The sequence below is a fragment of the Prinia subflava genome, chromosome Z (assembly GCF_021018805.1).
Source record: "Prinia subflava isolate CZ2003 ecotype Zambia chromosome Z, Cam_Psub_1.2, whole genome shotgun sequence".
Taxonomy (NCBI): Eukaryota; Metazoa; Chordata; class Aves; order Passeriformes; family Cisticolidae; genus Prinia; species Prinia subflava.
Genome location: NC_086283.1, coordinates 43,386,478 through 43,409,054, shown reverse-complemented (window position 1 = coordinate 43,409,054; position 22,577 = coordinate 43,386,478). Strand labels below are relative to the sequence as shown.

The following is a 22,577-nucleotide window of genomic DNA, read 5'->3' as shown; positions in this document are numbered from 1 at the left end:
AGAGACTATATATGATGAACTGACCCGAACCACCATTTTCTGTACCCCCTGCACCACTTGGGTGGGGGGGATATAGAAAACTGGATGTGAAGTTCAGCACAGGGAAAAAGAAGTGGTGGGGAAAAGGTGTTATAAGATGTATTTTTATTTGTTATCCTGCTCTGATGTTTGACTGGCAATAAGTGATACTAATTTCCCTGACCTGAGTCTGTTTTGTCTGCAATGGTAGTTGGTGGTGAGTGACCTCTCCCTGTCCTTATCTTGATCCATGAGATCATCATATTTTCATCATATGTCCAGTTGAGGGTGACAGTGCAGCTTGGTTGACCACCTTGCATTCAGCCAGGCTCAACCTACACACAAGAAGTAAGGGGGCAGGATTAGTTTGTACTCAGAGGATCTGAAATCTTTGTGGCCTGTGAACTTTTCGTGCCTCATGACCCTTGTATTCGGCCACAAAATACTTTTGCACTTGTTGCAGCACAATACTGCTACAGTTATGTAATGTGAGCATATCTGCAGAGAGAGAAAATAAAACAGAATTGAGTTACAGGCCGGGGGATGCCCCCGCAGAGCACCATGGCAGCACGGAGAGGCTTGTCTCTGCCTGACCCTGGGGGAAGGAGGTGCCACACAGCAGATGACCTGCACAGAGAGGAGCCTGCTGGAAGCTGCCAGACTCCTGAACAGCGCCTGATCACCCCACAGAAGGAGATTAGGAAAGCGTGTTGCTGACACGGCAGTGTGTGCTAGGTCACTTCGTGAAAAATACCATGTAAGGAAATGCTGTCTTGAAGAAATGTATAAAACCAGCTCGCTTGTCTGAATAAACATCTCAGTGTCCCTGCCGGTCTGAGTCCATGCCTTGGTTGTTACATATATCAACATGGGAATGAATTTTGTGATGTGACTTCCCTACCTGACACCTCTGCTACTCAACCGCTCCTTGTGAAGAAAACAGATGAGTTCTTTTGATTTATCTCCAGACAATCAGGACCTGAGAAAGCCTAACTAGTACTTATTTGGGTATGAATTTCTTTTGTGCATTGAAGACACTTTCACAAATAAGAAGACTTAAGAGATTTTATTTAGCCAAATAAAAAGTGTATGTTATTTCAGGTCTGTTAATCAGAGACAGACTATCACTATGAAAAAAAAAAACCACCTTTTGCTCTTCTCCCTTTCTCTCCCAGAGCAAGACCTTAAAACAAACTATCTGAGATGCAGCACATATATTGTGTGCTGCAAGTTTAGAAATTCAACTCTGTTTTCTGGTTCTGTTCTTATTTTTTATTTCCCCAATTAATAGGTTTTCACTGTCCTAATGTGTTGTGATATAACAGATATTGGTTCATTCTTGCAGTAGATCTTTGCTTATCTACTGTGCAGTGGAAAAAAGAAGCCTATTTCACAGTTTGTAGAGACTGAAACTGGTATGCGGATTTGCTTTCGTATAGCTCATTTGACTGTAGACATATCCAATATATGCATCCAAAAAAAAGAATCAGCAATTTGTCATGGATGCTTGCTCCCATATTTTCTATACTGAATAGTCTTCCTTTCTGATTTACTAAGCCAGCTTTCAGAGCAGAACACAAACCTATCTAGTAAACATAGGAGGTAATAGGAAATGAAGGCATCTGTTTGATGGTAGCCAAACATAACTTAATGAATGAAATTCAATCTTTTCTCTCCTTAGGCTTAAACTTCTCAAACTCCACAACAATATAAAAAAGGAGAGATTTATGTTTTGTATATGTAACTTTGTCAGCCACATAGTTTAAATGCCTCTAATGTGACCAACCATCAAAACAGAAGGGATGAAAAAATTAAGCTAAAATCATGTTCCTCTTAATTCCAGTGTCAAAACTCCCACTGATTTCATTAGGGCCATGACGGTTTCTTGTGACCTAAAAAGACAATGCACGATATTCTCAAAACTGTGTACCTGAGCTTTAAAACCAGAAGAGGTTCAGACATCTTTGGTATGGGAAGGAGTCCTGCTTAAAAGTACAGACTAAGTAGTCCACAAACAGTATCTCTATTTTGGGGAACTAGTTTAACATTAACAAACCTCACAATTGTGCTTGTTTAGGTACCCTGAACCTGACCATGATTAACTTTTTCTGAAGGTGAAAACTGCTTAGTTATAGCTAGTTTGTGAGTTGCTAGCAACTTCTTTTTATGTAACAGTGCTTTATACATCACCTCATGTCTCCTGCAATCTGTAATAGTTCATTGCCAAATGATTATTAAACTCTAAATAATACATTGCCATTAACTACTATTTTCCTTTTTTAAAAAATTATTCTTACATGAATTTTGTCAAGTGGTTTCATGACAGTTTAAGGCAACTAAATCACTTTGCTAGAAAATTCCATATATCTTGTCCCTTGTTTCTGTAATTGTAAATTTCAGCCATCTATTTTTAACTTCAGAATGGAGCAATATTTGGTTTGAGTAAGATTTTTCTTGGCAAGATTCATGCAGGCACTAGGTATATCACATGTCCTGGAAGAACTGATTTTCAGTAATATTCCTGAATATTTAACTACTGAAGCTGCTGTCAATGTAAAGCTGATTTCATTAGTCTTATTTTTTTTCCTGTAGTGTCTTGGATGATTGAATATCTTTTCAAGACTACAAAATTATTCTGATGATTTTCTGCATATATGCATTTCTATCATGACTCAACCAAGAAGTGAATAGACACAGTCAGTCATACAAATTTTAGCTCTGATATATGGAAACAAGATATAAACCCCCACTATTTTACCCAATTCATGAACTGAAGCCTCTAGCTGTCATCACAGTGAATATACATAAAAACTCTTGTCAAAAATGTTACTACTCCCCAGACTGCAAGACAATAAAAGGGACCCTGGAAAAGTAATTTTACTGCTCAAGAATTGTCTGGGGGTGACTTTATGATGCTTGTATCCTCAATCATCTCTTCAGTTGATGCTGGGTATTAAGTTCTACACTTTTAAGACTAGATCTGAGATTGAAGAGGGAGGAAGAAGAAGTGCTGAGTTTGTTTTCAGAAACTGCACTTGCTCCCCCACATTGCTTCTTGTGAACTGTGTTGTCTGCAGCATGGTCAGACAGTGGGAAAGAGCTCTCCTTTGCTTTTTAGTTAGGTTTTTAGCTAGCTAAGGCAGAGAAGTTCCCCAGACTGTAGCTTTTATTTTTCTTGGAGCTGTTCAGACCGGCTCTGGATTAAAAACTCCAAAAAACACTGGAAGCTCACACCTGTGCCCGACTGGGCCCCAGGATGGCATTTTCCAGTGCCAGAGAGACTAAAAAGAGACTGAGTGAGCCAAGCGACACCCCACGTCAAGGACTTTCTGAATTTGCCACCTCTTCAGAACAGTGAGAGGTTTTATTGTTTGATACTATTCATTTTTTATGCTTGTGAATACTTTGCTTGTTAAATAAATAGTTTTTTCCACTTTTCTCCAAGGAATTCTTTTCCCAAACCAGTTGGGGTAGAGGCCGCTTGAATTTGCTTTCTTGAAGCAAGCTCATTTGGGAGTTTCTTACAAAATTTGCCCTAAACCAGTACAAATACATTTTTTAGCATCCAGTGTGTGCCTCAAAAAAATGGAAAAAACTGCTGCTGATTGCATTTTGGTTGTACTTATTCTGTACTGATATAAAGCAGCCAATAGCCATGGTGCTTGAAATCATAATGTCTCTCCGGGTGGAGGCTTTCACGTGTCTCTGTTCCCTAAGTTTTTTTGATGTTTAACACCTTTGAGGTCCCTATGCTTATTTTCTTACCTGAAGATAGCTCCAGTATTGTCGCTAACATGTAGTTTTTACAGTAGATGGGATGGATTAGAATAGCTATTTTGCTGGGTGTGGTGATAATGATTTACAAGTTTACAAAGGTTCCAGAGTTTGTTCAAAATATGAATGGTTTATGGTTTCTTCATCCTACCCTGCATCCTAGTTCCAAGTAGCATGTTCTGAGGGTTTATTAGTTGTTGCCGGGAATCAGCCAAAGTCAAGACAGCACTCAATATGAGTTTAAAATCTTGCTCATTTATTCAGCTATTTGATGTACATCTATACTGTGCTAAGCATATCGTGCACTTAACTCTGAACATCATTGGTTAAACCATAGTGTTCACATGTCCTTGTAGTATACATAATTGGCTTAGAAACTCTGTCCACATGGCTGGATGCTGTGAGCCTTCTCCAACTTATGGTCAGTGCATCCTGTCTAGCATCTTGTTATAGCTATTGCTCCAAACTTTACTTCATCCTTATCCCATCTAAGGAATGATTCAAGGATGTTTCAGCTTCTACTCATCCTTTAGGCTAAAAGCAGGATTGTGCACATGTCCCTGCTTTTCCAGCCATGCACCCACAATTAGTAATTGTACCTAGTTTTTAGAGGAAGAGCAGAGGATGAGGCTTTTCAGCCTTTTCTTTCCTTCTTCTCCTTTGAATGTTATGTCACTTTTTAAGAATGTTCAGTTTCCCCTGAATGTTAAAAAGATCACCTTCCTGGTATTTAATCTGTTAAGCTTCCTCTATATGGTCTGCAGCTTCATTAAAATGAAGGCTGAGATTTCCAGAGGAGTTCATGAGAACCCTGAGCCAGAAGTAGAACCAGGCATGGAAAATTCTTAGCAGTGTGGAAAATGAGAATGGGCCAAATCCTGAAAGAACTTTATAATCTCCCAGCATTAGAATTTTCATATGGATAAATTCAGAACCCAAATGAGGTAGGGAAATGTCTGGAAGAGAAGGATGATTCTAAGGAGCAAAAGCTCATTGCAATAAGCTGGGCTCTGGCATATGCTTATTGCATGCTGCTAAATACTGTAGGGCAGCAAATAGAGGCAGGGGGGCAGGGAGATAAGTCAGCAGCTACCCCAGTCCCTCAGACTGCAGCCAGCAGCACAGCTACTCAGGTTATAGCTAAACCAGATAGGGAGCCTGAGCCAACAGCTAGACCAGACAGTGAGCCTAAGTCAGCAGCTAAAACAGACAGTGAGACTAAGCCAGCAGCTAAATTAAACAGTGAGCCTAAGCCACTGTCAGTCACCGCACAAAAGAAGAACAAAACCAAAACTGATAGACCAGTGGATTATAATGATCTGCGGACAGACCTTCAAAGCCAACTCCTGACACAAAATCAGAACTCAAAGCAACCAACACAAAATCAGAAGTCACTACTGAGTCCTTTTCCCTGAAGAACCTTCGTGGACTAAGAAAGGATTACACTCGATGACCTGATTAATCTATAATTAGTTGGTTAGGCTAATTGCAGGTGAGGCTACAATTCTGAATGGCACTGAAGTGAGGCATTTGGCATCTCTGTCACATGATCTAGCTATCGACCAAAAAATGATAATGCTAACCCTCTCAGTCTTTGGGCATGGATCTTGGGAAATGTGGCACAAAGATATCTGCGTGCAGACGATCTCTATGTGCAGCAAAACCAGTGGAAGGCCACAGAACAAAAGATTCAACACTTGAGAGAAATGGCAGTGGCAGAAATTGTCTTCTCAGATGACCTAACAACTAATACAAACTTGGTACCCTGTACACCCGTGATGTGGCAAAAACTTGTACAGCTTGGGCCACAAGAATACTCTTGTGCTTTGGCAGTAATGAAGTGGCATGACATGGGGGAGACCGTGCACAATTATGGCTCTGAGCATATGCAGGAAGAAGCTCCGAGCATATGCAGATGCTGTGCATGGTCCAACACATGCAAGAATCACAGCTGTGGAAACATGTCTGTAGAAATTAGAAGACAAGATAGAAGACAATCACAAGAAATTCAGGATAAGGTTTAAGAGGGCTTTCTCCTAATCTTGGCAGTACAGATCAGAGGTTCTGGTACCAAACATAGATGTCCCCCAGATAGGGAGAGAAGGTACACACCATGAGCTGAGCTGTGGCTCTTCCTGCGTGATTCTAGAGAAAACAGGAGGAGGTGGGATGGAAAATCTACTGCTGCTCTGTCACAATGGGTTTTTGAATTGAAGGACAGTAAAACTCAAGGAATTCCACCAAAAAGGAAGCAGCTCCAGTAGCCCACAGATGAACTGCCAAGTGTGATGATGATGATGCGTCCAATCCCCTTGAAATAACCTCCAAAACATATGCCCAAAACAAAGAAAGATAACCAGGCTCAGAAGAGCCCTGTATCTAGCCAAGTAGAGACTAGAAAAAAAACATGTTTTTTGACTGTATGAATTTGCTGGCTTGGAACATCAGAACCACAAAAATATGAGACCTTAGTCAACACTGGTGCACAGTGCACACTAATCCCATTGAGACGTGGGCACAGAATCTGTTGCTATTGTTGGTGTGACAGGAGGATCACAAGATTTGACTTCAGTAGAAGCTGATGTGAGCCTGACTGGAAATAAATGGAAGAAATGCTCTATTAATAGAGACTAGCCCAAAAGCCCCATGCATTTTGGGCATAGGCTTCCTCTGAAGTGGGTATTCCAAAGGCCCAAAGGGACTCAATTAGGCATTTGGGATAGCAGCTGTAGAGATAGAAAGTGTTAAGCAATTGAACACCTTGCCTGGACTATCAGAGAACCCATCTGCAGTAGGACTTCCAAAAGAGGAAGAGAAAGGAGTGCCAATTGCCACTTCCAGTGCATCGTCGGAAGTATCGGACGAATCAAGATGCTGTGATCCCCATCTACAAGATGATCCGAGAGCTGGAGTGCCAAGGGGTGGTCGGCAAAACCCACTCACCCTTCAACAGCCCCATTTGGCAAACCTGAAAGACAATGAAAATTAACAATGGACTATTGTGCCTTGAATGAAGTGACTGAGCACACCACCTGCTGTGCTGGACATGCTGGAACTTCAATACAAGCTAGAGCCTAAAACAGCGAAGGGGAATGTCACTACTGAGAGACGCCAATGCATTTTTCTCCATTCCTTTGGCAGCAGAATGCAGGCCTCAGTTTATTTTCACCTGGAGGGGCGTGCAGTACACCTGGAACTGACTGCCCCAGGGGTGGAAGCACAGTCCCACCATCTGCCATGGACTGATCCAGGCTGCACTGGAAAAGGGTGAAGCTCCGGAACACCTACAGTACATTGATGACATCATTGTGTGGGGGAATATGACAACAGAGGTGTTCGAGAAAATGGAAAATATCATCCAGATTCTCCTGAAAACTGATTTTGCCATTAAAAAGAGTAAAGTTATGACCTATTCAAAAGATTCAGTTCCTGAGACTAAAGGAGCAAAATAGATGGCATCAGATTCCCACTGACGTCATCAAAAAAACACTACATCTCCAAAAACCAACAAAAAACTTGGCAAGCTTTCTTAAGTGCCACTGGTTTTTGGAGAATGCACATTCCTGAGTACAGCCAGATTGTGAGCCCTCCCTATCTGGTTACCCCCAAGAAGAATGATTTCCACTGGGGCCCTGAACAGCAGCAAGCCTTTGCCCAGCGGTCCCAGGGATCCCCTTCATTGGTTGTTGTACCCTCACCCCTCCCTCTCACCTATCTGGATAAATCCCTGCGCAGACTGGTTTCGCACGCAGTCGTGGAGCAGCCGGAGTGCGTTTGTATGTGCAATAAAACTCCGCTGCTATTCACTGCCTCCCTCCTCTTGCCTCTGTATGAATCACTTTACCACCGCTGCCGAGAGGCTCTCTCAGGAACAAGAACCCTGTAGGAATCAGCATCATTTGCGCGGCATACGAACTGATCCTTCAAGCGATATTCACAGTGCCTGGGCTAGCTGGAATAGAGACGCTGAGGTCTCAAAACGCGGCACAGTGACAAAGAACGTGCTCTACTCTGCAGCCGGGAACCATGGCCTGTCCTGGAGCCTTTGGCAGAAGGTGCCTGGTGAAACTTGGAGTCAACCACTAAAATTTTAGAGTCAAAGTCACAGAAAGTCCGAAGCCAATTACACCCCAACAGAGAAGGAAACTTTAACAACCTATGAAAGAGTCCAAGCTGCCTCAGAAGTGACAGACAGTAAAGCACAACTCCTCCTGGCACCCCAACTACCTGTGCTGGAGTGAATGTTCAAAGCAAAAGTTCCCCCTACCCACCAGGCCACCAATGCCATATAGTGGACTGCTCTCATCACACAATGCACACGTATTAGAAAACAGAATCTCCCTGGGATTTTAAAGATAATTGGAAATTGGCCTGAAAATGAAACTTTTGGTCTCACTGATGAAAGAGAACAAGAAGTGACACGGGCTGAAGAAGCTCCACCGTACAACCAACTGCCAGCAGAAGAAACACATTAAACTCTTTTCACTGAAGGTTCTTGTCCCATTGCACGATGAGACAAGAAAGTGGAAATGAAAGATGAAACGGAAGTGGAAAGCAGATGTATGGAGCCTAACAGGACAAGTCACAGGAGCTACTGAAAAAGAAAGAAAATCAAGTTGTGGTCTGGTCTGGTGGTTAAAGGTGCTGTGACCTTCCTCGCTAGAAGCCTGATTAAAAAGACACCTAGGTAGATGGAGGCACAGGCACTCTCAGGCACAGAATGATTTGCTTTCTGCGCACCCTCAGGTGCAGATCAGCTATTTGGTGTAATCTCAAGTGCAGAGGGATTTGCTCTTTGAGAGGCTACCTGAGCAGCAGAGCTGCCTTTGCAACCCCGGGTGATGCAGGAGCAAAAGCAGCAAGACGGGGCCTTTCTGGTCTCCAGGAGAGCTTTTTTATTCAACAGGGTCCAGAGCAGAAAGGAGCCAAATGATCCCAGGGAGAAGGATTATATAGGGTAGCCAGGGGTGGGGTTTCACAACTTGGCCAGTGGGGAAAGGAATTGGGAAAGGGACCAGACAGGGGAAGGATTCAAAAAGAACCAATCAGGAGGGGTTAAAAACCAGGAACAAAGGGAATAACCAATGGGGTATGAAACATTAACATAGAACTGCAAGGGCTTGTGGGTTGAAATATTTTTTCTCACTTTGAGGCACAAAGAAAACTCCAAAAGGGACTTCCCAAAGGACAGTCCCTGCAAATGAGACAGCCTAGGGGCTGCACATGGGTTGAAGCACTTTTCCTCACCCTGACCTACAAGGAAGTCTCCCAAGGGGAATTCCCAAAGGGGCGGGATTAAAAAGTGATGCAGTCTAGGGGCTGCACATTCTTGAAGGAAGTGAGTTGTTCTCTGTGGATAGTCCAGTGACCACCACACAAGTCAACTTTCTAAATTAAAAGCTGTTTAACTGGCCCCTGGACATTTCCAGAAGGGAGAAGTGGCCAAAGCTCCACCTGACTCATGTGTAGTAGCCAATGCTTTCTAGGGATAGCTGGAGAATTAGAAGAAGACTAATTGGCAGTGTAGAAAAAAAACAATTTGAGCTGCTGAAGAATGGAAAAATATCATTACCAAAATAAAGAAACTCTCTGTAAAAGTCTGCCATATAGATGTCCATGTCTCTAAGAGTAGAGATAATGAAAAGCACTGAAACAATAAACATGCAAATCAGGCTGAAAAAATAGAGATGTCAAATATAGACCTAGATTGGCAGCACGAGGGAGAGTTGTTCCTAGCTCGATGAGCCCACGATGCCTCAGGTCATCAGGGCAGATATGCCACCTATAAGTGGGCACGAGACCAAGGGGTGGATCTAACCATGGACAGCATTTCTCAGGTTATCCATGACTGTGAGACGTGTGCTGCAATCAAGCAGGCTAAGCGAGTGAAGCCCCTATGGTATGGCGGGCGGTGGTCCAAATACAGGTATGGGGAAGCCTGGCAGATTGATTACATTACACTGCCCCAAACACACCAAAGGAAGCATTATGTGCTCACAATGGTACAAACCATCACTGGATGGTTGGAAACCTACCCTGTGCCTCACGCTACGGCCCATAACACCATTGTAGGCCTTAAAAAGCAGGTCCTTTGGAGGCACAGTACCCCTGAAAAAATTGAGTCAGACAATGGAACTCATGTCAATAACAGTCTTATCAACAATCTGAGCTAGGGAACAACATGGCATTGAGTGTGTGTACCATACCCCCTATGATGCACCAGCTGCCGGCAAAGTGGTGAGGTACAATGCACTGTTAAAAACCACCTTGAAAGCATTGGGTGGGGGATCTTTCAAAAATTGGGAGCACCATAGCAAAGGCCACCTGGTTAGTTAACACCCCAAGTTTCACCAAACAAGCAAGGACTGCCCAATCTAAACCCCTGTATACAGTACACAGAAACAAAGTCCCAACAGTGCATGTCAGAAGTTTGTAAAGAAATTACAATTTAGATAAATTCTGCCTTGAGTACAGACAAACCCATTCACAGAATTGCCTTTACTCAAGGACCAAGTTGCTCATGGTGGATAATGCAGAAAAATAGAACAGAATGTGTACTTCAAAGAGATCTGATTGTTAAGGGAGAATCATATGTAAATATCACAGTTTGTTCAATGTTGCTGCCATTGTCTGTATATAGCTATACACAGCATATATGTATATGCATAAATGTATTTGTTTGTAGAATTATATATTAGTTTTGGTAGTATGCTGATGATATGAAGATAAGGGCTGGATTGTCCTGGGGTGACTTTATGATGCTTGTATCCCCAACTGTCTGTTCGGTTTATGCTGGATATCAAGTTCTGCACCTTTAAGACTGGTTCCGAAAGTGAAAGGAGGGGAAAAAGAGGTGCAAAGTTTGTTTTCAAAAACTGCACTCCTCCTCTGCATTCCTTCTCCTGGACTATGTTGTCTGCAGAATAGACAGTGAGAGAGAGCTCTCCTTTGCTTTTTAGTTAGGTTTTTTTAGCTAGCTGAGGCAGAGAAGTTCCCTGAAATGTAGTTTTGCTTTTTCTTAGAACTGTTCAAACCACTCTGGACTTAAAACCCAGAAAACCAGGAGCTCATGCCTGTTACCCACAGAGGGCTAAAACTCTGTATTCCAACACTAGAAGGACTGATCTGAGACTGAGAGAGGTAAACTATCCCCCATGAAAAAAACTTCCTGAATTTGCCATTTCTTCAGAACAGTGAGAACTTTTATTGTTTAATTTTTTTTTAAATACTTGTGAATACTTATGAAATAAACAGTTTTTCCCACTTTTCTCTAAGGAAATCTTTTCTCTCAAGGTTAACTTTCCCTGAGATTCTCCTTGGGGTTGCTGTTCCCCAAGGTAATAAGGTTTTCCCCCAGGGTTGCTGTTCCCTGGGAATTTCCTCTGGGTTGCTGTTCCCAGTGGTAATAAGGTTTTCAGTCTTCTCTTTGCCCTAAGTGTTACACACCAGAGGTAGAGACGACAAGCTGAGTCCACCAGTGCATGTTTCCAAGGTTGTTTATTCTTCATTATCTCAGTTCTTTTTCAGCTCTGCCAGGCCTCCCTGGCAGGGTACCTTATCTTAGTTCTTTCTCAGCTCTGCAAGGTGTCTCCGCAGAGCAGGACACGCGGCAGACTGGGCGGATCAGAGAGCTCCACACCTTATGTACAGTACCCTTGACCCAACCACTGTCCACAATGTACTTTTTATTTACAAAATTGTACCAATACCTACTACCTATGCTAACATGTCATTTCTACTCTAAACCAATCCTTGAGATCCAACTCAGCAGAAAATGGGGGACGAGAGCAAGAACAAGGAGCACAGGGGCCACTCCCCAATTCCTCCATCTTGCCTCTTCAAACCCATATACTAAAAATCCTAGATTCTACATTTACATTCTATGATAAACTAAATACTACTTATTTTGAATTCTCCCAGCTTGTGATTCTTCATACAATGTGGGCATTCACTCCCATGGCCAGGGATCAGAGGCAGCGTCCTCCTGGGCTCTGTGTGAGGCTGGCTGACCCCCTTGTACAGAAACCAGACCCTCCTGTCCGGACTCCAAACCCTCCAGGGTGGCCAGAGGGATGTTCTAGACTCCAACACTTTTCCTGAACTGGTTAAGAGAGAAGCCGCTTGAATTTGCTTTTTAAAAAAATCCCATTCAGAAATTTCTTCCCAAATTTGCCCTAAACAAATACAGGAATTTACATACTGTTTTGCAAATATTGATTCCATTATAAAAATGTGACTTGTTCTGGATGATTACAGAAATAAGCTCTAACTTGGGTTCATATTTTATAGTGAAAAAACTACATTTTGGAAGATGTATTCTTTTTGAGTGTATTATAAATGGCTGAAAGAGACATAAAATATGGAGTCTGAATTAGAATTTTTTGCTTTATAATGTACCTGCCACTGATTTTTCCCAGTATCTTTCTTCTGGCAATATGTCAAATTAAAAGGATTTCTTTCTCAAAGCATTTCAAGTGCCATTGGATAGTTGTCCTCTAGAAAAGGATCACTCACAAGTAGCCAACAGCTCATTTCACTCTGCCATTTTTACCATACTGAGCAACCATGAAGGAGAAAAAATTTGCAGTCAGAGTCAAATTTGTTGCTTGGATGCAAAATTACTTCAGAGGTTATTGAATTTTCTTTGAGGTAGCTTTGTCTGTTTTCTGCACACGAAAGTATAGTACCAGAGCACAAATACAAGTCTTTCAGAATTTTACCAGTCTATTTCTTAGATGCACTATGAAATTAAACTCCTGCCACCAAAATATTAGCAAAGGATTTAATAATAAAAGCTAATAATGAAGGGCTTTTGCCATCTTTTCAGAGTGCAGTTCAACTGTTATAATACAGTGATGGTCATTTTTATCCAGACTGCACATTCAATCTGTGCAGGCTCAGCTAAAACTTGAGAATAAATACTTATTTTGTACATAGATTCTACAGATGAATAAAGAATGACATACAAAGCAGATAAAAATTTCCCTCATAAAATGGGGGAAAAGAGATTACTCCAAGGAGACTTTCCAACATCTTAATCTGCCTGGAAGATTCAAAAGAGCAAGCATGGGTTTCTTTGGTGATATGCTGAAAAATCACCTGGGAAAGGGCAAGACTGCACAGTACAGTCTTGAAATTTCTAGCACTTTTAATGCTATCTTTGATGATCTGAAACATCAATCTGATTTTTTTTAATACCTGAAGATATACCTTTAGGACACTAAAGTTAAAAATATAATATGCTTGCTTTGATAGGAAATTATGCAAACACTTTTATAAAGTCTAATACTTAATAAATCTTACAGCAAAGCATTCTTACTAATTAAATGAGTTACAACAATTTCAGTTACTCTTCTTGTAGGACAAAACCATTTTTGTATAGAAAAAATGTATGTAATCATATATCTATTAAAAGCTACAGGGGTATGTGCTCTGAAGACATTCAGCTATTTTTGAAATATTTTTCAAACAGTCCAAAATTACTACAGACAGTTACTTTCTGACTTACAAAAAAGAAGTATTCTGTTTTTATGGTGTGAGACAGCTAATTAGAAGATAGAAAAAATGTGGGACTGTCCCTGATCCTTGTCCTCCTGCTAATGTGTTGCATAACTGAGGAAAAGGAAGCAAAGTTACTTACTGTATTTTACCAAACTAGAGAAATTCTCAGAATTTACAGAACTGATGTAGTCTGATGCTGTGTCATTCTCATTTTCAGTTCTGGATACAGCTGCAAAACTTGGCCAGCATGTGCTGCTCTTGGGCTTTTACAAACTGAGAAAGGATTCTCAGGGAGCTGCTCCAGGTTGGAAGAGTTTGAAATACCACCTGTGCTCTTTTAAGTGTTGCTAGTGTTTGTGCTTGATTTGACCCAGAATCAGAAAGCGGTAACTAGTATACTCCATTTCTCAGAGGAGGAAGGAAACAGCATATAAATTACATGTGTTCAATGTATATATATATATATATAAATGATGCAGTAGAAGCCATATGTACTTTATCAATGCACTTTAGACTCAAGTGTGTTCTTGTGTGCCCTTTATTGAACAGCTGAACTCAATGAACAAACACAAAGCTAATCATGATTTGTGGGAAAGGAAAGGAAAGGAAAGGAAAGGAAAGGAAAGGAAAGGAAAGGAAAGGAAAGGAAAGGAAAGGAAAGGAAAGGAAAGGAAAGGAAAGGAAAGGAAAGGAAAGGAAAGGAAAGGAAAGGAAAGGAAAGGAAAGGAAAGGAAAGGAAAGGAAAGGAAAGGAAAGGAAAGGAAAGGAAAGGAAAGGAAAGGAAAGCCCAAATCCCCCCCAAAGCCTCCCCCAAACCCCTAAAAAACCCCCAAAATCCAAAACCAACCCACCTCAAACTAAAATAAAAAAACACAGACCCTCCCAAACAAAAAGCCACCACCAACAAAAAAACCAACAAAACCCCTTTTATATCAACAAACATTTTGTCTAGCTCAGCTGCTAATTTCTTTACATTGTTTGAATCTGTTTCCCTGTCAAGCCAGTATCACCACATTGTTTTGCCTTTTACCTTTTACTTCTAATGGCTTACAACAATGACTCCTGAGACAATGCCTTCCAGCCAGTAACTTCCTGGGATCCACCATAATTCATTGTTGCCATGCATTGGGTCAGACAGCAACATTAACAAATAGGTGAAATCACTAACATACAACAAATGATTGTTCTCTTTTTACATGGGGTTTCTTCAGCAAACTAGTAGCATAGTCAAATGGAACTGAACCATAAGCACAATCTCTGTGATGTCTTTGGCTATTGCATGTATGTGAAATAGAGGGGAATAACTCCTAGATGCAACTGAACTTCCTGATACAGATCTGAACTTCCTGTCCTAAATTATGATATTTTTTTTTACTCTGTGCCCAGACTTGAAACCAGTGATAATCTCTAGTGTGAATTTTATTATATAAAAATTATAGACAATTTTATATTAATTATATAGCTACTCTAAAGTTGAGCATAATAAAAGCTTTGCAAGTTGCATTTGTAGACTAAAAAACCCATTGCTTTGGTGTTGACTGTGCTCTAACTGCCATCAAAATGAGATATTCAATACCTCTTCTGAATTACGTAAGTCTAAAGATTACATCTGAAAGGACCTATCAGAATGTGGAGTTTAGAGCCCCACAGATTGCACAAATATATCAAATTCATGTAAAAAAGGTAGCTGAGGTAGTCAAGAGTGAAATGACTGCTAATCCTAAAATAAACTGCTCCTCATTTCATGATTAATGAAACAAAAATTTGCCAGATAGCATTAAAGATTAACAGGAAAAACATGGAGTAATATCTGCTACTGCCACAGATGCTGTACACTATGAATATAACGTCATTTAAGCTGATTAGAAAAATATTCTCATAGGCAAAACCTTGCACTTACTTTATGTACCTTTGTGATCTCTGAGGCAGTTCTTTAAACATTAAGGTTGAACAGGAAACACTTATTTTACCTTCAACATCTTTACTTAATGCAAGGGACAAGTTTCAGCAGATAGTGCACATATCAGCTGCTTTATTTGAAGTGGTGGAAATGCTGGTCCTTGGTCCCTAAAGAAATCACTTCAACAATTCATCTCAATGTGAACTGTACTAGTGATTTTCTTATGTTTTGTTCTAACACAAAGTCACAGAATGACACTGCTATATAATAATCATTCTCATTGACTTCATGCTGTATCGTTTTTCCAGAAGTGGTTGTCAGGATGGGATTTCTGAGGATTATGTTCACATCTATGAAAAAGTCCCTTGACAGTTTCAGTTTGCATTACTTGAAAGATTCTACTGTCTAACTGCTGATGCAATAGAAGTGTGGGATAAATGAAGAGGAAGAGAAGTTTCCTCCTCACATTGGATCATTCATTATCTTCAGCTCTTATTCATCTATAAATTAGAATAAGAAGCAGTCTGCACATACTCATCGAATACGGTTTGTGAAGAGTGAAAAAGAGGATTGAAGGAAGCTCTCAGGTAACTGATTCCACTATGAATTGCCTAGTTTTTGTCCATCATCTTGTGAGATAGAATAGACAGATGGTAGAATCGTTTCAGGAAGTATAATTTCTTTGTATAAGCATTATCTTTTGTATTCACTGTTGCTTTTCACCTTGAACATATGAAAACAAATTGAATTCTCAATTCTGTGTTTTCCCCTTTTATTTCAGGGAACAGTGTTGGTCTGTCTTCCTACTTAGATGTATGCAGTGCAATGCCTTCTTGCAAACTTGAGTAACATAATTTTGGCTCTTGAGGGTCTATTAGGTAAGACAAGTTCAGTGAAAAGTCTGTGCTGATATACTTTATGCCACAAGGTCAGGCTGGTTCTTTAGTGCTTATGTACAGTACAGAACAGGGGAGTAAACAGAGTGGGCTGTGAAGGAGTGTAATAAAGCCTTCAGAATACATACAGTCAAACAAATCTTCCATACCTAAAATTATAGTATTTGATCTAGACTTAGGATGACATGGATACAAAGGATATGAAATAAAAATTACATGTTCAGATAACAATAATAGTACCTAGCATTTGTGTATCTTTCCTTCATCAAGAGCTGTTCACATCTTTTGCAAAAGGTCCAGCATCACTGTTTCATTTACTAGCTGTATAAACTGAAAGACACAGAAGGTCACTCGACAGGTCGGAAGCAGAGCCAGATCCAGGATACCTGTCCTGTTAGGTCTTGTTAAATTCACTTGTATGACCTACATTCTTTCTCTAGTTGTAGGTTTGACACTAACAACCATAAAACCAACCAAAAAAATTGACAAACAAAATAAAAAACAAACTAACAACAACAGCAAAAAATACCCCACAAAAAACAAACAAAAAAAAACCCCCAAACCCCAAATAAACCAAACAACAAAAACCCAAAAAAAACCCCAAAAACCTCCCACTATTATAAGTTATTACAGTGATCTTATTTTCATGGCATAGTTACACTGTGACATTCTGTTTACTTACCAATAATTAACAGATAAAATACCTTAAACCATTGGAATTATATGTCATTGCCAAGTAAAAATAGGTGTTAAAAAAATAGTAGTTTCTACATTAAACTAAAATGCATATCCTATGATTTTACCTTCTACAATAAGACAAGACAAAAACCTTACTCTTCTGCGCTGTGTGGGTTCTGAAATCGTTGTTTATCGTGTTAGAGAGCACAAGACATAGACTATATCTGAATTCTTAGAGCTCTTTTACACCATCACTACAACACAGATCACACCTACACTGAAGGTGAACACATAGGGGTTTTTTTTTCCACTACATTCCAGGTACCACATTAAGACGGCATTGTGTCCTAGACAGTGCCACAGACTTTTACACTGCTGAACAGTTGATACACTCCAATGACTCAACATATTCCAGTGCTGCCATAGACCTCAGTGCCCTTCCTCACCACTGGTTCTGAAGGATGTGCAGGAACTGATGATGACCTTCTTTCAGGCCCATCTCTTTTACCACCTGTTATCTATGTATATTTGTGACAAATAACATTACTTTAAGTGGTGTGTTCATCCAGTTGTCAGAAAGGTACCAAACAACTTATTTTTAATTTTTGTCATGGAACTTTCTGTGTTTATTTTCCAAACTAAGATAAAAAATGACAACAACAAAAAAGTCTTCACTCTGGTTAATCTCACCATTCTCATGTTTTCTCTTTTAACATTTTTTTTCTCTGTCGGTATGAGGAAATAGTGTAATATTAGGTATTAGATATTCGAAACAAGACCCTCAGTTATTCTTAATTGTCGAACTGCTTTTTGTCTATCAAAAAAGTACTATCTGTCAATTTTTTGCTTGTTACACTTTGATTTTTATAGTAATTAATTTCTTTCTTTAGGGTTTCTCAACAGTTTTCAGTAAATTTATAGTTACTAGTCTTTTTAAATGAGCTTATGTAGACACTGTGAAGTAACTTTAACATATGTGGCAAAACTGCTGTCTCCAAATTATCAGCACTCACAGAGCCACTAGCACTCGTGGAACTGTTTTTCAGTTCTTGCAGATCTCAGTGCATTTGGCTGCCTGGTCTGAGAATGGAGAATATGACTTGGACTGGAATGGCTGTTGGATGCTGGTTATGTTCTCCAGACAGTAGGCGACACTTACTGAAAGACAAATTCTGTATTTTCCATCCCATTGAAAGTTTTCCACCCTGTGGCATGCATTAATAAAATTAAAACAAACCCAAAAATTGTAGTCATTAATTTCTACGAAAAATCTTGACCTGCTGTCAAAGGATGAGTAAGTAGAGTAGGAATGGGAAGATTATTTCCAAAATGTTTTTATGTCTTGGCTGAAATATTTTCTGTTGTCAGCTTTTCACTGATCATTTTTCCCTTTGTCTTTGAAGAAAAACAGACACTTTTGCATAGAAATTTAAGTTAACAAGAACTTTGAAATGTAGTTTCAACATATAATTTTTGGCTAGCCCTGTGTGTAGTACTAAAGAAAATAATACAACCTTAACAAGAGATTCTGCTAGTGGTGCATTTCACAACTTTCTAAGTGACAAATTAGTACTATGCATCAAACAAGATTTTCATTGAGTTTCACTTTGCCTGAATAAATTTTCTCCTTACAGCTTGTCTGCCTAGAGTTCATTTAAACATATCATACATGACAGTTCCTGCTACTCAATGCTCCTAGAAAAAATGCTTAAAACATCCTAGCTGGTGTCCAGATTACTCTGAAAAAAGAGAGGCTGAAGAGAGATTTACTGATTCCAAACAGTCGACTGCAGTGCTCACCAACACTTTTTTGTTTCAATTTTGTTGGTCTGAGAGAGACCATCATGACAGATCATCAGCCATGTCATGTAATACTAACAGATTGGAGATTGACTCCTAATCTTAACAAGAATAAGCTATGGAGGTCAGAGTATGCATTTCCACACGGTTTGCACCTACACTTCTGCAACGTGTACAGCAAGAAAACACACCTTCTGTTTAACCAGCTTTGGTTACACCTTAAGAGGGCTCTGGAGGACCAAGAAGAAAGGAATTTTTATTTCAATTTGGCTTATTGAAGAGAGGTGGAAACTTCATAGTTCTTTGAAAAATATAGAAAACACCCTCACTTTTTCTTAGGAGAAATCTCAGGATCTCAGGAGAAATACAGCTTGAGCCTCTCACATTTCCTCCCAGGTTCTTCTACATCACCAGTGAAAACTTAGCTAAATATTCCACTGCAGTTTACCTAGTGAATTGATTTTTTACTTAAAATGTATGTAAATTGTGTAGCTTAGTAATGGTATGAAGGCAAGGGAAGCTAAGCAGTGGTTGCCAGCTGGAATCACTGTACTGGTATTTCCAGTACATCCCTGAACATATGCAAAGCTCGTATTGTAAAGGTAAAGGAATTGTGTGCTGATATAAAGCTGAAGAAATGGAAGACCTGACACTGTACCTGACACTAGCTGATGTTCTACTGGCTATTGCAGCAATGCTTAAAAAGGGCTGAGTTATTCTAAGTGGTAATACTGGAGTGACTGTTACTTTGTCAAAATTGCATTATGGTGCAGATAACTCACCCCTTTTGGTGGTTTGGTATTAGTATTGATATATTTCCTGGCTTCAGTATTAGAATGTATGTTTTTTTGGTTTTTTTTTTTTTTTTTTTTTTTTCCCTCCCTGCTTTTGCTAACCCCCTCTTTTTTGGTCACCCTTAGAATTACGAGTGGTACAGGCAACTTCTTTGCATAGCAGTAGCACTCTTAGCCACACATCAACAGAATGCAGAAAACTCTTTCGGACAGATGACCTACAGAACTGAGCCAACTTTCCGTGGAGGGCAGGGCATGTGCACAGGTCTTTTACATCTGTGATAAGCAGGTGACAGACTTTTCTTTTGAACAAATCTGAAGGGGTTTTTTTCACAAAATTATGAAGCTTTGAGTAACTCTTTAGAGTTACTGTAAATACATTCTAGATTTTTAAAAAAATTATTTCTTAACCATTTTCTTAATACTTAGTATTTTCTTTGATATTATAAGAAACCGTGTGTTTGGGGTGCTTGAGTATTAAATACAGACAATTCTCACTGATTTATGAATTTACCAGTCCATAAGCCCTTTCCAAGAGGATAACATGTCTGCTTACAAGAGAAATGAACATAGGTTAAAGACCTAATCCATGGCACTATTTTCATATTTCTTTCACATGTAAAAGGCTCTGTAGAATTGTATACATTAAGTATGCCAACTTGCATGAGATTTCACAATTAATATGCATATTTAAGATTGTTCCCCCTCCTTCTCACTATGCTTTATGAACAACTGACACTGGAGTTTATCTGGCTACTATGGAAACTCAACTCATCAGGTGTGTTTTGAGGTCTATGTAGTTTATTTTTCAATAGAGACATTCATATTACCTCCATTAACACCAAGATCACGCATTTATCTTTTCCTGTTTCAAAACATACCCTTGAAGTGTACTTTGCGAAGGCATTTCCATTTACTACTTTGAGTATCACAGTGATCAAGGGATTGTTATTTCCTATAAAAGCAGGTGAGAGGAAGAAGAGCTTAATTCAGTACTGTGATTTCTATCAATTAGAGTGAGGGTACAAGAAAAAAAGGAACATAGAGCAGATTTTTGTTTTCATACTCAATATGAACACCTCCTAACAAAAAGGACCTCTTGAACTTATGAAAACATTAATCTGTTTTGAGGTCACTGAAAACGCAAAAATATATCCAAGTGTACATGGCAAAATGTGGACATTTTAAATCTAGCAATACTTTAATGCAATTTAAAGGACAGTGAGGAGCAAGTTACTGGAGAAAATAAAGAACATTCACACTCCACAATTTTCTGCAAATTGAAGTCAAACTGGTTTTGCTAGTTCTAAAGTTGAAATCTGACACTTTGCAGAGGGATAGTAAATATAATGGACATGTCCTGTTAATTGGTACACCAGTAGGAGGCTGACCTAGATTGCTTCTTTTTAGAATTAAATTTCCAGGAGGAGAGAAAGAAACTATATTAAACCAAGGCTTTTCCAATTTACATCAGAGAAAGAGAGAAGGGTACACTTTATTACCTGTTTTATATGAGTCCACTTCTGACTTGCACTGCATAGTCTTTCTGAAATGGCAGTTTGGGGATATAAATATATATTTTTTCAAACTCACTGACCTCTAGTGCTCGTAGAAGCTTTTTCACACAAGTTTGCCAAGGCAACACCAGATGTTATTAAGGTGTTCCATGTGTGCAGAAAGATAATTGTGCCAGTTTATGTATTATGTGGTGATTTTCAGATACAGATAAATGACCAGTAAAATAAAGGAAATCTAACCAACATGCAATATTGCTACATATAGTAATAACATCCAGTTCTTGGTCCTCAGAGGTAAAAGGGAATTTTATGGACACATAACTTCTTATACTTTTTCATAATTACACGGTATGAGTCCAAACATATAAGCCTTATTTATATAAACAACTCACACTTGTGTAAATAATCCTGTTTGCACTGCCCAAGGAAAACCTACTTGTGAAAGTAAATGCTGTTATGAATTATACATCAGATAGACTATGTTAGAAATCCTGCTGTTGCCTGAAACTTCAATTCCAGTTTCTTCATCTTACCTTTTATTCTGTGATGTCTTCTGGGTGGGGGTTTAACTTTATTCCATTTTTACAGAACCCACCTTAATGATGCCACCACACACAGCTAGAAAAGGCGATATACAACACAAGAGAACATCATTAAATGGCTGAAAATACAAACCATTCTTTTAATATTAAACTGCTAGAAGAAAAAAAACATCAAAAATTGCACTGCAAATATATAAGAAAGATCAAAATTCTGTATTTGAACTTGCATATTAAAATGTATTGTGATTTGAGTACAGCTATTACCATGTATATGACGAGCATAATGAAACAAAAAACTTTTGTCCCTCTATCTCTTCCTCCTTCCTGCCCATTCCTACCTAACCACAGGATGAAACGAAACCCTTGAGCTCCCGTTCTACTCTTGAACTAGGTATTTTAGATCTAGCCATCTGCATGTGAAGCTTAGTTAATATCCCAGAATTCTATTTAAGAAAAAAAAAAAAGGAAAAATATTATAGTCTGATGAGCTGTGATAGAGTAAAGTTGGAAGCTGCCAATACTCATTAACATAGAACACAGAGGAACCCTGATTATCCATGTAAGGCTTTTTATTTTGCACTTCAAATACAGTGAAGTAATAATCTTCATAATTTCCTCATGAAATTGAATGCATTTCACTCGTAAGTGCATCCCCCTTAACATAATCTGAAACATCTCAGATTTTATTCACAGCTCATTGAGAAGGAAAAAGGCCAATTATAAGCAAGAATCAAGCTAAGTAATAAAATCCCAACCTATACTGTGAGAACAGGGCTGTATACTCTGTCTTTATCACAAAGATGTAAAATCAATTTAATCACTTTGAATTACTAAGTACTGCCAGGGAAATAGTCAGAAGCATATATGTTAACTAAGCCAATGAATATTTTGTAGTTTACTCCCTGAATTGCACCACTACTGCAGAGTTATTATATTTTTATGCACTACGTTAGTTACTGTTATGGAAAAAGCACTTAAAATAAGGCTTCACAAGAAGATCTCTATTGCAGTTGGAACACTCCTGCACTAATAAATTCTGCCTGTGCCTCTTCAGTTTGCCTCAGATGTAACCCATATTAAAATCACTAATACTTCTTAATTCTCTATAACTTTTTAACTTGAAGTGTGTACAAAAGATTCTGAAAGTGAAACCATAT

At 39.2% G+C, this 22,577-nt stretch overlaps 1 long non-coding RNA gene across 2 annotated transcripts in view; it reads right to left on the bottom strand.

Moving 5' to 3' along the window:
* Positions 1-22,577, bottom strand: part of LOC134564466 (uncharacterized) — a 40,150-nt gene that overhangs the window by 12,847 nt on the left and 4,726 nt on the right. For both annotated transcript variants that reach the window (XR_010083572.1, XR_010083573.1), the window contains exon 2: positions 21,412-21,496. This is a non-coding gene — a long non-coding RNA (uncharacterized LOC134564466). The remainder of the gene's footprint in view (positions 1-21,411; positions 21,497-22,577) is intronic.